We start from the raw sequence: 14,865 nt of genomic DNA on the forward strand, positions 1-14,865 counted from the left end.
GCCGGAACAGAAGGCAGCTCACAAATCACATCATGTTTATGGGGCTAGGAGCGTGGCCACGGGGGAGCGTGCAGGCTGAAAGTCAGCCACCTAACACGAAGGAAACCTCGGTAGAGAATCCGTGCTTCAGCGACAACAGCCGCTACTGAGGGCGGAAGCATTTTGTTGTGTGCGTGCGTGAGAGCACTGAAAGGGATTCCAAACCTTTTCACGAGTGAAACTCAGGCCCCAGCAAAAGGCAGAACAACACTCCCCATGTGTTTGACTAAGCTAGCACAGCGGCCCTACTTTTGCATTGAAGTCTAATCAGTAGGGTTCTACTCGAACAAACAACAGTGTCCAGAAACAGGGTTTTAGCTTCCAATGACCTCTCTGTGGGAGGAAGAAGTTTCGGGTTTAGTTTGGGTGAGAGCCACAGGACTGGTTCCACTTCGGAAAATCGGGGTAGAGACAGGTCGGTACCGAAGGCAGCTCACAAATCACATCATGGTTATGGGGCTAGTAGCATTGCCCCGGGTTGTGCGTGGAGGCTGAAAGCCAGCCACCTAACTCGAAGGAAAAACTCGGTAGAGGATCTGTGCTTCATTGAAAACAGCCCCTCCTGAGGGTGGAAGCATTTTGTTGTGCGCATGCCTGAGAGCACTGCAAGGGAGTCCAAAGCTCTTTACGCGTGAGACTCAGGCCCCATCAAAGGCAAGACAAGACTCCCGGTGTGTTTCATTTAGCTAGCACAGCGGCCCTACTTTTGCATGGAAGTCTAATCGCTAGCATTCTAACTCGAAGAACCAACAGGGTACAGAAACAGTGTTTTAGCTTCCGACGACCTCTCTGTGGGAGGAAGCAGTTTAGGGTGTAGTGTGGGTGAGAGTCACGGGACTGGTGCCATTTCATAAAATCGGGGTAGAGACAGGCCCGTACAAATGGCAGCTCACAAATCAAATCATGGTTATGGGGCTAGTAGCGTTGCCCCCGCGGAGTGCGCAGGCTGATATTCAGCCACCCATCTCGAAGGAAAAACTCGGTAGAGAACCTGTGCTTCATTGAAAACAGCCGCTCCTGAGGGTGGAATCCTTTAGTTGTGTGCGTGGGTGCGAGCACTGCAAGGGAGTACGAAGCTTTTTACGAGCGCGACTCAGGCCCCAGCCAAAGGCAGGACAAGACTCCCCATGTGTTTGTTTTAGCTAGCACTGCGGCCCTACTTTTGCATGGAAATCTAATCGCAAGCGTTCCAACTGGAAGAAAGAACAGTGTACAGAAACAGTGTTTTAGCTTCCGAAGACCTCCCTGTGCGTGGAAGCCGTTTAGGGTGTAGTGTGGATGAGAGTCACGGGACTTGTTCCATTTTGTAAAATCGGGGTAGAGACAGGCCCGTACAAATGGCAGCTCACCAATCAAATCATGGTTATGGGGCTAGTAGCATTGCCCAGGGGGTGCGTGCAGCCTGAAAGCCAGCCACCTAACTCGAAGGAAAAACTCGGTACAGAATCCGTGCTTATTGAAAACAGCCGCCCCTGAGGGTGGAAGCATTTTGTTGTGTGCATGCCTGAGAGCACTGCAAGGGAGTCCAAAGCTCATTACGAGTGAGACTCAGGCCCCAGCAAAGGCAAGACAAGACTCCCGGTGTGTTTCATTTAGCTAGCACAGCGGCCCTACTTTTGCATAGAAGTCGAATCGCTAGAATTCTAACTCGAAGAAACAAGAGTGTACAGAAACACTGTTTTATCTTCCGACGACCTCTCTGTGGGAGGAAGCCGTTTAGGGTGTACTGTGGGTGAGAGCCTGGGGATGAGTTCCATTTCGTAAAATCGGGGTAGAGACAGGCCGGTACAGAAGGCAGCTCACAAATCACATCATGGTTATGGGGCTAGTAGCGGTGCCCCAGGGGAGCGTGCAGGCTGAAATTCAGCCACCTACCTCGAAGGAAAAACTCGCTAGAGAATCCGTGCTTCAGCAAAAAGAGCCGCTCCGGAGGGTGGAAGCATTTTGTTGTGTGCGTGCGTGAGAGCACTGCCAGGGAGTCTAAAGCTCTTACGAATGAGACTCAGGCCCCACCAAAAGGCAGGACAAGACTCCCGGTGTGTTTGACCTAGCATGCACTGCGGCCCTACTTTTGCATTGAAGTCTAATCGGTAGGGTTCTAACTCGAACAAACAACCGTGTACAGAAACAGGGTTTTGGCTTCCGACGACCTCTCTGTGGGAGGAAGCCGTTTAGGGTGTACTGTGTGTGAGAGCCTGGGGATGGGTTCCATTTCGTAAAATCGGGGTAGAGACAGGCCGGAACAGAAGGCAGCTCACAAATCACATCATGTTTATGGGGCTAGGAGCGTGGCCACGGGGGAGCGTGCAGGCTGAAAGTCAGCCACCTAACACGAAGGAAACCTCGGTAGAGAATCCGTGCTTCAGCGACAACAGCCGCTACTGAGGGCGGAAGCATTTTGTTGTGTGCGTGCGTGAGAGCACTGAAAGGGATTCCAAACCTTTTCACGAGTGAAACTCAGGCCCCAGCAAAAGGCAGAACAACACTCCCCATGTGTTTGACTAAGCTAGCACAGCGGCCCTACTTTTGCATTGAAGTCTAATCAGTAGGGTTCTACTCGAACAAACAACAGTGTCCAGAAACAGGGTTTTAGCTTCCAATGACCTCTCTGTGGGAGGAAGAAGTTTCGGGTTTAGTTTGGGTGAGAGCCACAGGACTGGTTCCACTTCGGAAAATCGGGGTAGAGACAGGTCGGTACCGAAGGCAGCTCACAAATCACATCATGGTTATGGGGCTAGTAGCATTGCCCCGGGTTGTGCGTGGAGGCTGAAAGCCAGCCACCTAACTCGAAGGAAAAACTCGGTAGAGGATCTGTGCTTCATTGAAAACAGCCCCTCCTGAGGGTGGAAGCATTTTGTTGTGCGCATGCCTGAGAGCACTGCAAGGGAGTCCAAAGCTCTTTACGCGTGAGACTCAGGCCCCATCAAAGGCAAGACAAGACTCCCGGTGTGTTTCATTTAGCTAGCACAGCGGCCCTACTTTTGCATGGAAGTCTAATCGCTAGCATTCTAACTCGAAGAACCAACAGGGTACAGAAACAGTGTTTTAGCTTCCGACGACCTCTCTGTGGGAGGAAGCAGTTTAGGGTGTAGTGTGGGTGAGAGTCACGGGACTGGTGCCATTTCGTAAAATCGGGGTAGAGACAGGCCCGTACAAATGGCAGCTCACAAATCAAATCATGGTTATGGGGCTAGTAGCGTTGCCCCCGCGGAGTGCGCAGGCTGATATTCAGCCACCCATCTCGAAGGAAAAACTCGGTAGAGAACCTGTGCTTCATTGAAAACAGCCGCTCCTGAGGGTGGAATCCTTTAGTTGTGTGCGTGGGTGCGAGCACTGCAAGGGAGTACGAAGCTTTTTACGAGCGCGACTCAGGCCCCAGCCAAAGGCAGGACAAGACTCCCCATGTGTTTGTTTTAGCTAGCACTGCGGCCCTACTTTTGCATGGAAATCTAATCGCAAGCGTTCCAACTGGAAGAAAGAACAGTGTACAGAAACAGTGTTTTAGCTTCCGAAGACCTCCCTGTGCGTGGAAGCCGTTTAGGGTGTAGTGTGGATGAGAGTCACGGGACTTGTTCCATTTTGTAAAATCGGGGTAGAGACAGGCCCGTACAAATGGCAGCTCACCAATCAAATCATGGTTATGGGGCTAGTAGCATTGCCCAGGGGGTGCGTGCAGCCTGAAAGCCAGCCACCTAACTCGAAGGAAAAACTCGGTACAGAATCCGTGCTTATTGAAAACAGCCGCCCCTGAGGGTGGAAGCATTTTGTTGTGTGCATGCCTGAGAGCACTGCAAGGGAGTCCAAAGCTCATTACGAGAGAGACTCAGGCCCCAGCAAAGGCAAGACAAGACTCCCGGTGTGTTTCATTTAGCTAGCACAGCGGCCCTACTTTTGCATAGAAGTCGAATCGCTAGAATTCTAACTCGAAGAAACAAGAGTGTACAGAAACACTGTTTTATCTTCCGACGACCTCTCTGTGGGAGGAAGCCGTTTAGGGTGTACTGTGGGTGAGAGCCTGGGGATGAGTTCCATTTCGTAAAATCGGGGTAGAGACAGGCCGGTACAGAAGGCAGCTCACAAATCACATCATGGTTATGGGGCTAGTAGCGGTGCCCCAGGGGAGCGTGCAGGCTGAAATTCAGCCACCTACCTCGAAGGAAAAACTCGCTAGAGAATCCGTGCTTCAGCAAAAAGAGCCGCTCCGGAGGGTGGAAGCATTTTGTTGTGTGCGTGCGTGAGAGCACTGCCAGGGAGTCTAAAGCTCTTACGAATGAGACTCAGGCCCCACCAAAAGGCAGGACAAGACTCCCGGTGTGTTTGACCTAGCATGCACTGCGGCCCTACTTTTGCATTGAAGTCTAATCGGTAGGGTTCTAACTCGAACAAACAACCGTGTACAGAAACAGGGTTTTGGCTTCCGACGACCTCTCTGTGGGAGGAAGCCGTTTAGGGTGTACTGTGTGTGAGAGCCTGGGGATGGGTTCCATTTCGTAAAATCGGGGTAGAGACAGGCCGGAACAGAAGGCAGCTCACAAATCACATCATGTTTATGGGGCTAGGAGCGTGGCCACGGGGGAGCGTGCAGGCTGAAAGTCAGCCACCTAACACGAAGGAAACCTCGGTAGAGAATCCGTGCTTCAGCGACAACAGCCGCTACTGAGGGCGGAAGCATTTTGTTGTGTGCGTGCGTGAGAGCACTGAAAGGGATTCCAAACCTTTTCACGAGTGAAACTCAGGCCCCAGCAAAAGGCAGAACAACACTCCCCATGTGTTTGACTAAGCTAGCACAGCGGCCCTACTTTTGCATTGAAGTCTAATCAGTAGGGTTCTACTCGAACAAACAACAGTGTCCAGAAACAGGGTTTTAGCTTCCAATGACCTCTCTGTGGGAGGAAGAAGTTTCGGGTTTAGTTTGGGTGAGAGCCACAGGACTGGTTCCACTTCGGAAAATCGGGGTAGAGACAGGTCGGTACCGAAGGCAGCTCACAAATCACATCATGGTTATGGGGCTAGTAGCATTGCCCCGGGTTGTGCGTGGAGGCTGAAAGCCAGCCACCTAACTCGAAGGAAAAACTCGGTAGAGGATCTGTGCTTCATTGAAAACAGCCCCTCCTGAGGGTGGAAGCATTTTGTTGTGCGCATGCCTGAGAGCACTGCAAGGGAGTCCAAAGCTCTTTACGCGTGAGACTCAGGCCCCATCAAAGGCAAGACAAGACTCCCGGTGTGTTTCATTTAGCTAGCACAGCGGCCCTACTTTTGCATGGAAGTCTAATCGCTAGCATTCTAACTCGAAGAACCAACAGGGTACAGAAACAGTGTTTTAGCTTCCGACGACCTCTCTGTGGGAGGAAGCAGTTTAGGGTGTAGTGTGGGTGAGAGTCACGGGACTGGTGCCATTTCATAAAATCGGGGTAGAGACAGGCCCGTACAAATGGCAGCTCACAAATCAAATCATGGTTATGGGGCTAGTAGCGTTGCCCCCGCGGAGTGCGCAGGCTGATATTCAGCCACCCATCTCGAAGGAAAAACTCGGTAGAGAACCTGTGCTTCATTGAAAACAGCCGCTCCTGAGGGTGGAATCCTTTAGTTGTGTGCGTGGGTGCGAGCACTGCAAGGGAGTACGAAGCTTTTTACGAGCGCGACTCAGGCCCCAGCCAAAGGCAGGACAAGACTCCCCATGTGTTTGTTTTAGCTAGCACTGCGGCCCTACTTTTGCATGGAAATCTAATCGCAAGCGTTCCAACTGGAAGAAAGAACAGTGTACAGAAACAGTGTTTTAGCTTCCGAAGACCTCCCTGTGCGTGGAAGCCGTTTAGGGTGTAGTGTGGATGAGAGTCACGGGACTTGTTCCATTTTGTAAAATCGGGGTAGAGACAGGCCCGTACAAATGGCAGCTCACCAATCAAATCATGGTTATGGGGCTAGTAGCATTGCCCAGGGGGTGCGTGCAGCCTGAAAGCCAGCCACCTAACTCGAAGGAAAAACTCGGTACAGAATCCGTGCTTATTGAAAACAGCCGCCCCTGAGGGTGGAAGCATTTTGTTGTGTGCATGCCTGAGAGCACTGCAAGGGAGTCCAAAGCTCATTACGAGTGAGACTCAGGCCCCAGCAAAGGCAAGACAAGACTCCCGGTGTGTTTCATTTAGCTAGCACAGCGGCCCTACTTTTGCATAGAAGTCGAATCGCTAGAATTCTAACTCGAAGAAACAAGAGTGTACAGAAACACTGTTTTATCTTCCGACGACCTCTCTGTGGGAGGAAGCCGTTTAGGGTGTACTGTGGGTGAGAGCCTGGGGATGAGTTCCATTTCGTAAAATCGGGGTAGAGACAGGCCGGTACAGAAGGCAGCTCACAAATCACATCATGGTTATGGGGCTAGTAGCGGTGCCCCAGGGGAGCGTGCAGGCTGAAATTCAGCCACCTACCTCGAAGGAAAAACTCGCTAGAGAATCCGTGCTTCAGCAAAAAGAGCCGCTCCGGAGGGTGGAAGCATTTTGTTGTGTGCGTGCGTGAGAGCACTGCCAGGGAGTCTAAAGCTCTTACGAATGAGACTCAGGCCCCACCAAAAGGCAGGACAAGACTCCCGGTGTGTTTGACCTAGCATGCACTGCGGCCCTACTTTTGCATTGAAGTCTAATCGGTAGGGTTCTAACTCGAACAAACAACCGTGTACAGAAACAGGGTTTTGGCTTCCAACGACCTCTCTGTGGGAGGAAGCCGTTTAGGGTGTACTGTGTGTGAGAGCCTGGGGATGGGTTCCATTTCGTAAAATCGGGGTAGAGACAGGCCGGAACAGAAGGCAGCTCACAAATCACATCATGTTTATGGGGCTAGGAGCGTGGCCACGGGGGAGCGTGCAGGCTGAAAGTCAGCCACCTAACACGAAGGAAACCTCGGTAGAGAATCCGTGCTTCAGCGACAACAGCCGCTACTGAGGGCGGAAGCATTTTGTTGTGTGCGTGCGTGAGAGCACTGAAAGGGATTCCAAACCTTTTCACGAGTGAAACTCAGGCCCCAGCAAAAGGCAGAACAACACTCCCCATGTGTTTGACTAAGCTAGCACAGCGGCCCTACTTTTGCATTGAAGTCTAATCAGTAGGGTTCTACTCGAACAAACAACAGTGTCCAGAAACAGGGTTTTAGCTTCCAATGACCTCTCTGTGGGAGGAAGAAGTTTCGGGTTTAGTTTGGGTGAGAGCCACAGGACTGGTTCCACTTCGGAAAATCGGGGTAGAGACAGGTCGGTACCGAAGGCAGCTCACAAATCACATCATGGTTATGGGGCTAGTAGCATTGCCCCGGGTTGTGCGTGGAGGCTGAAAGCCAGCCACCTAACTCGAAGGAAAAACTCGGTAGAGGATCTGTGCTTCATTGAAAACAGCCCCTCCTGAGGGTGGAAGCATTTTGTTGTGCGCATGCCTGAGAGCACTGCAAGGGAGTCCAAAGCTCTTTACGCGTGAGACTCAGGCCCCATCAAAGGCAAGACAAGACTCCCGGTGTGTTTCATTTAGCTAGCACAGCGGCCCTACTTTTGCATGGAAGTCTAATCGCTAGCATTCTAACTCGAAGAACCAACAGGGTACAGAAACAGTGTTTTAGCTTCCGACGACCTCTCTGTGGGAGGAAGCAGTTTAGGGTGTAGTGTGGGTGAGAGTCACGGGACTGGTGCCATTTCGTAAAATCGGGGTAGAGACAGGCCCGTACAAATGGCAGCTCACAAATCAAATCATGGTTATGGGGCTAGTAGCGTTGCCCCCGCGGAGTGCGCAGGCTGATATTCAGCCACCCATCTCGAAGGAAAAACTCGGTAGAGAACCTGTGCTTCATTGAAAACAGCCGCTCCTGAGGGTGGAATCCTTTAGTTGTGTGCGTGGGTGCGAGCACTGCAAGGGAGTACGAAGCTTTTTACGAGCGCGACTCAGGCCCCAGCCAAAGGCAGGACAAGACTCCCCATGTGTTTGTTTTAGCTAGCACCGCGGCCCTACTTTTGCATGGAAATCTAATCGCAAGCGTTCCAACTGGAAGAAAGAACAGTGTACAGAAACAGTGTTTTAGCTTCCGAAGACCTCCCTGTGCGTGGAAGCCGTTTAGGGTGTAGTGTGGATGAGAGTCACGGGACTTGTTCCATTTTGTAAAATCGGGGTAGAGACAGGCCCGTACAAATGGCAGCTCACCAATCAAATCATGGTTATGGGGCTAGTAGCATTGCCCAGGGGGTGCGTGCAGCCTGAAAGCCAGCCACCTAACTCGAAGGAAAAACTCGGTACAGAATCCGTGCTTATTGAAAACAGCCGCCCCTGAGGGTGGAAGCATTTTGTTGTGTGCATGCCTGAGAGCACTGCAAGGGAGTCCAAAGCTCATTACGAGTGAGACTCAGGCCCCAGCAAAGGCAAGACAAGACTCCCGGTGTGTTTCATTTAGCTAGCACAGCGGCCCTACTTTTGCATAGAAGTCGAATCGCTAGAATTCTAACTCGAAGAAACAAGAGTGTACAGAAACACTGTTTTATCTTCCGACGACCTCTCTGTGGGAGGAAGCCGTTTAGGGTGTACTGTGGGTGAGAGCCTGGGGATGAGTTCCATTTCGTAAAATCGGGGTAGAGACAGGCCGGTACAGAAGGCAGCTCACAAATCACATCATGGTTATGGGGCTAGTAGCGTTGCCCCAGGGGAGCGTGCAGGCTGAAATTCAGCCACCTACCTCGAAGGAAAAACTCGCTAGAGAATCCGTGCTTCAGCAAAAACAGCCGCTCCGGAGGGTGGAAGCATTTTGTTGTGTGCGTGCGTGAGAGCACTGCCAGGGAGTCTAAAGCTCTTACGAATGAGACTCAGGCCCCACCAAAAGGCAGGACAAGACTCCCGGTGTGTTTGACCTAGCATGCACTGCGGCCCTACTTTTGCATTGAAGTCTAATCGGTAGGGTTCTAACTCGAACAAACAACCGTGTACAGAAACAGGGTTTTGGCTTCCGACGACCTCTCTGTGGGAGGAAGCCGTTTAGGGTGTACTGTGTGTGAGAGCCTGGGGATGGGTTCCATTTCGTAAAATCGGGGTAGAGACAGGCCGGAACAGAAGGCAGCTCACAAATCACATCATGTTTATGGGGCTAGGAGCGTGGCCACGGGGGAGCGTGCAGGCTGAAAGTCAGCCACCTAACACGAAGGAAACCTCGGTAGAGAATCCGTGCTTCAGCGACAACAGCCGCTACTGAGGGCGGAAGCATTTTGTTGTGTGCGTGCGTGAGAGCACTGAAAGGGATTCCAAACCTTTTCACGAGTGAAACTCAGGCCCCAGCAAAAGGCAGAACAACACTCCCCATGTGTTTGACTAAGCTAGCACAGCGGCCCTACTTTTGCATTGAAGTCTAATCAGTAGGGTTCTACTCGAACAAACAACAGTGTCCAGAAACAGGGTTTTAGCTTCCAATGACCTCTCTGTGGGAGGAAGAAGTTTCGGGTTTAGTTTGGGTGAGAGCCACAGGACTGGTTCCACTTCGGAAAATCGGGGTAGAGACAGGTCGGTACCGAAGGCAGCTCACAAATCACATCATGGTTATGGGGCTAGTAGCATTGCCCCGGGTTGTGCGTGGAGGCTGAAAGCCAGCCACCTAACTCGAAGGAAAAACTCGGTAGAGGATCTGTGCTTCATTGAAAACAGCCCCTCCTGAGGGTGGAAGCATTTTGTTGTGCGCATGCCTGAGAGCACTGCAAGGGAGTCCAAAGCTCTTTACGCGTGAGACTCAGGCCCCATCAAAGGCAAGACAAGACTCCCGGTGTGTTTCATTTAGCTAGCACAGCGGCCCTACTTTTGCATGGAAGTCTAATCGCTAGCATTCTAACTCGAAGAACCAACAGGGTACAGAAACAGTGTTTTAGCTTCCGACGACCTCTCTGTGGGAGGAAGCAGTTTAGGGTGTAGTGTGGGTGAGAGTCACGGGACTGGTGCCATTTCATAAAATCGGGGTAGAGACAGGCCCGTACAAATGGCAGCTCACAAATCAAATCATGGTTATGGGGCTAGTAGCGTTGCCCCCGCGGAGTGCGCAGGCTGATATTCAGCCACCCATCTCGAAGGAAAAACTCGGTAGAGAACCTGTGCTTCATTGAAAACAGCCGCTCCTGAGGGTGGAATCCTTTAGTTGTGTGCGTGGGTGCGAGCACTGCAAGGGAGTACGAAGCTTTTTACGAGCGCGACTCAGGCCCCAGCCAAAGGCAGGACAAGACTCCCCATGTGTTTGTTTTAGCTAGCACTGCGGCCCTACTTTTGCATGGAAATCTAATCGCAAGCGTTCCAACTGGAAGAAAGAACAGTGTACAGAAACAGTGTTTTAGCTTCCGAAGACCTCCCTGTGCGTGGAAGCCGTTTAGGGTGTAGTGTGGATGAGAGTCACGGGACTTGTTCCATTTTGTAAAATCGGGGTAGAGACAGGCCCGTACAAATGGCAGCTCACCAATCAAATCATGGTTATGGGGCTAGTAGCATTGCCCAGGGGGTGCGTGCAGCCTGAAAGCCAGCCACCTAACTCGAAGGAAAAACTCGGTACAGAATCCGTGCTTATTGAAAACAGCCGCCCCTGAGGGTGGAAGCATTTTGTTGTGTGCATGCCTGAGAGCACTGCAAGGGAGTCCAAAGCTCATTACGAGTGAGACTCAGGCCCCAGCAAAGGCAAGACAAGACTCCCGGTGTGTTTCATTTAGCTAGCACAGCGGCCCTACTTTTGCATAGAAGTCGAATCGCTAGAATTCTAACTCGAAGAAACAAGAGTGTACAGAAACACTGTTTTATCTTCCGACGACCTCTCTGTGGGAGGAAGCCGTTTAGGGTGTACTGTGGGTGAGAGCCTGGGGATGAGTTCCATTTCGTAAAATCGGGGTAGAGACAGGCCGGTACAGAAGGCAGCTCACAAATCACATCATGGTTATGGGGCTAGTAGCGGTGCCCCAGGGGAGCGTGCAGGCTGAAATTCAGCCACCTACCTCGAAGGAAAAACTCGCTAGAGAATCCGTGCTTCAGCAAAAAGAGCCGCTCCGGAGGGTGGAAGCATTTTGTTGTGTGCGTGCGTGAGAGCACTGCCAGGGAGTCTAAAGCTCTTACGAATGAGACTCAGGCCCCACCAAAAGGCAGGACAAGACTCCCGGTGTGTTTGACCTAGCATGCACTGCGGCCCTACTTTTGCATTGAAGTCTAATCGGTAGGGTTCTAACTCGAACAAACAACCGTGTACAGAAACAGGGTTTTGGCTTCCAACGACCTCTCTGTGGGAGGAAGCCGTTTAGGGTGTACTGTGTGTGAGAGCCTGGGGATGGGTTCCATTTCGTAAAATCGGGGTAGAGACAGGCCGGAACAGAAGGCAGCTCACAAATCACATCATGTTTATGGGGCTAGGAGCGTGGCCACGGGGGAGCGTGCAGGCTGAAAGTCAGCCACCTAACACGAAGGAAACCTCGGTAGAGAATCCGTGCTTCAGCGACAACAGCCGCTACTGAGGGCGGAAGCATTTTGTTGTGTGCGTGCGTGAGAGCACTGAAAGGGATTCCAAACCTTTTCACGAGTGAAACTCAGGCCCCAGCAAAAGGCAGAACAACACTCCCCATGTGTTTGACTAAGCTAGCACAGCGGCCCTACTTTTGCATTGAAGTCTAATCAGTAGGGTTCTACTCGAACAAACAACAGTGTCCAGAAACAGGGTTTTAGCTTCCAATGACCTCTCTGTGGGAGGAAGAAGTTTCGGGTTTAGTTTGGGTGAGAGCCACAGGACTGGTTCCACTTCGGAAAATCGGGGTAGAGACAGGTCGGTACCGAAGGCAGCTCACAAATCACATCATGGTTATGGGGCTAGTAGCATTGCCCCGGGTTGTGCGTGGAGGCTGAAAGCCAGCCACCTAACTCGAAGGAAAAACTCGGTAGAGGATCTGTGCTTCATTGAAAACAGCCCCTCCTGAGGGTGGAAGCATTTTGTTGTGCGCATGCCTGAGAGCACTGCAAGGGAGTCCAAAGCTCTTTACGCGTGAGACTCAGGCCCCATCAAAGGCAAGACAAGACTCCCGGTGTGTTTCATTTAGCTAGCACAGCGGCCCTACTTTTGCATGGAAGTCTAATCGCTAGCATTCTAACTCGAAGAACCAACAGGGTACAGAAACAGTGTTTTAGCTTCCGACGACCTCTCTGTGGGAGGAAGCAGTTTAGGGTGTAGTGTGGGTGAGAGTCACGGGACTGGTGCCATTTCGTAAAATCGGGGTAGAGACAGGCCCGTACAAATGGCAGCTCACAAATCAAATCATGGTTATGGGGCTAGTAGCGTTGCCCCCGCGGAGTGCGCAGGCTGATATTCAGCCACCCATCTCGAAGGAAAAACTCGGTAGAGAACCTGTGCTTCATTGAAAACAGCCGCTCCTGAGGGTGGAATCCTTTAGTTGTGTGCGTGGGTGCGAGCACTGCAAGGGAGTACGAAGCTTTTTACGAGCGCGACTCAGGCCCCAGCCAAAGGCAGGACAAGACTCCCCATGTGTTTGTTTTAGCTAGCACCGCGGCCCTACTTTTGCATGGAAATCTAATCGCAAGCGTTCCAACTGGAAGAAAGAACAGTGTACAGAAACAGTGTTTTAGCTTCCGAAGACCTCCCTGTGCGTGGAAGCCGTTTAGGGTGTAGTGTGGATGAGAGTCACGGGACTTGTTCCATTTTGTAAAATCGGGGTAGAGACAGGCCCGTACAAATGGCAGCTCACCAATCAAATCATGGTTATGGGGCTAGTAGCATTGCCCAGGGGGTGCGTGCAGCCTGAAAGCCAGCCACCTAACTCGAAGGAAAAACTCGGTACAGAATCCGTGCTTATTGAAAACAGCCGCCCCTGAGGGTGGAAGCATTTTGTTGTGTGCATGCCTGAGAGCACTGCAAGGGAGTCCAAAGCTCATTACGAGTGAGACTCAGGCCCCAGCAAAGGCAAGACAAGACTCCCGGTGTGTTTCATTTAGCTAGCACAGCGGCCCTACTTTTGCATAGAAGTCGAATCGCTAGAATTCTAACTCGAAGAAACAAGAGTGTACAGAAACACTGTTTTATCTTCCGACGACCTCTCTGTGGGAGGAAGCCGTTTAGGGTGTACTGTGGGTGAGAGCCTGGGGATGAGTTCCATTTCGTAAAATCGGGGTAGAGACAGGCCGGTACAGAAGGCAGCTCACAAATCACATCATGGTTATGGGGCTAGTAGCGTTGCCCCAGGGGAGCGTGCAGGCTGAAATTCAGCCACCTACCTCGAAGGAAAAACTCGCTAGAGAATCCGTGCTTCAGCAAAAACAGCCGCTCCGGAGGGTGGAAGCATTTTGTTGTGTGCGTGCGTGAGAGCACTGCCAGGGAGTCTAAAGCTCTTACGAATGAGACTCAGGCCCCACCAAAAGGCAGGACAAGACTCCCGGTGTGTTTGACCTAGCATGCACTGCGGCCCTACTTTTGCATTGAAGTCTAATCGGTAGGGTTCTAACTCGAACAAACAACCGTGTACAGAAACAGGGTTTTGGCTTCCGACGACCTCTCTGTGGGAGGAAGCCGTTTAGGGTGTACTGTGTGTGAGAGCCTGGGGATGGGTTCCATTTCGTAAAATCGGGGTAGAGACAGGCCGGAACAGAAGGCAGCTCACAAATCACATCATGTTTATGGGGCTAGGAGCGTGGCCACGGGGGAGCGTGCAGGCTGAAAGTCAGCCACCTAACACGAAGGAAACCTCGGTAGAGAATCCGTGCTTCAGCGACAACAGCCGCTACTGAGGGCGGAAGCATTTTGTTGTGTGCGTGCGTGAGAGCACTGAAAGGGATTCCAAACCTTTTCACGAGTGAAACTCAGGCCCCAGCAAAAGGCAGAACAACACTCCCCATGTGTTTGACTAAGCTAGCACAGCGGCCCTACTTTTGCATTGAAGTCTAATCAGTAGGGTTCTACTCGAACAAACAACAGTGTCCAGAAACAGGGTTTTAGCTTCCAATGACCTCTCTGTGGGAGGAAGAAGTTTCGGGTTTAGTTTGGGTGAGAGCCACAGGACTGGTTCCACTTCGGAAAATCGGGGTAGAGACAGGTCGGTACCGAAGGCAGCTCACAAATCACATCATGGTTATGGGGCTAGTAGCATTGCCCCGGGTTGTGCGTGGAGGCTGAAAGCCAGCCACCTAACTCGAAGGAAAAACTCGGTAGAGGATCTGTGCTTCATTGAAAACAGCCCCTCCTGAGGGTGGAAGCATTTTGTTGTGCGCATGCCTGAGAGCACTGCAAGGGAGTCCAAAGCTCTTTACGCGTGAGACTCAGGCCCCATCAAAGGCAAGACAAGACTCCCGGTGTGTTTCATTTAGCTAGCACAGCGGCCCTACTTTTGCATGGAAGTCTAATCGCTAGCATTCTAACTCGAAGAACCAACAGGGTACAGAAACAGTGTTTTAGCTTCCGACGACCTCTCTGTGGGAGGAAGCAGTTTAGGGTGTAGTGTGGGTGAGAGTCACGGGACTGGTGCCATTTCATAAAATCGGGGTAGAGACAGGCCCGTACAAATGGCAGCTCACAAATCAAATCATGGTTATGGGGCTAGTAGCGTTGCCCCCGCGGAGTGCGCAGGCTGATATTCAGCCACCCATCTCGAAGGAAAAACTCGGTAGAGAACCTGTGCTTCATTGAAAACAGCCGCTCCTGAGGGTGGAATCCTTTAGTTGTGTGCGTGGGTGCGAGCACTGCAAGGGAGTACGAAGCTTTTTACGAGCGCGACTCAGGCCCCAGCCAAAGGCAGGACAAGACTCCCCATGTGTTTGTTTTAGCTAGCACTGCGGCCCTACTTTTGCATGGAAATCT

This window comes from Halichoerus grypus, chromosome X (genome assembly GCF_964656455.1).
Source record: "Halichoerus grypus chromosome X, mHalGry1.hap1.1, whole genome shotgun sequence".
Classification (NCBI taxonomy): Eukaryota; Metazoa; Chordata; class Mammalia; order Carnivora; family Phocidae; genus Halichoerus; species Halichoerus grypus.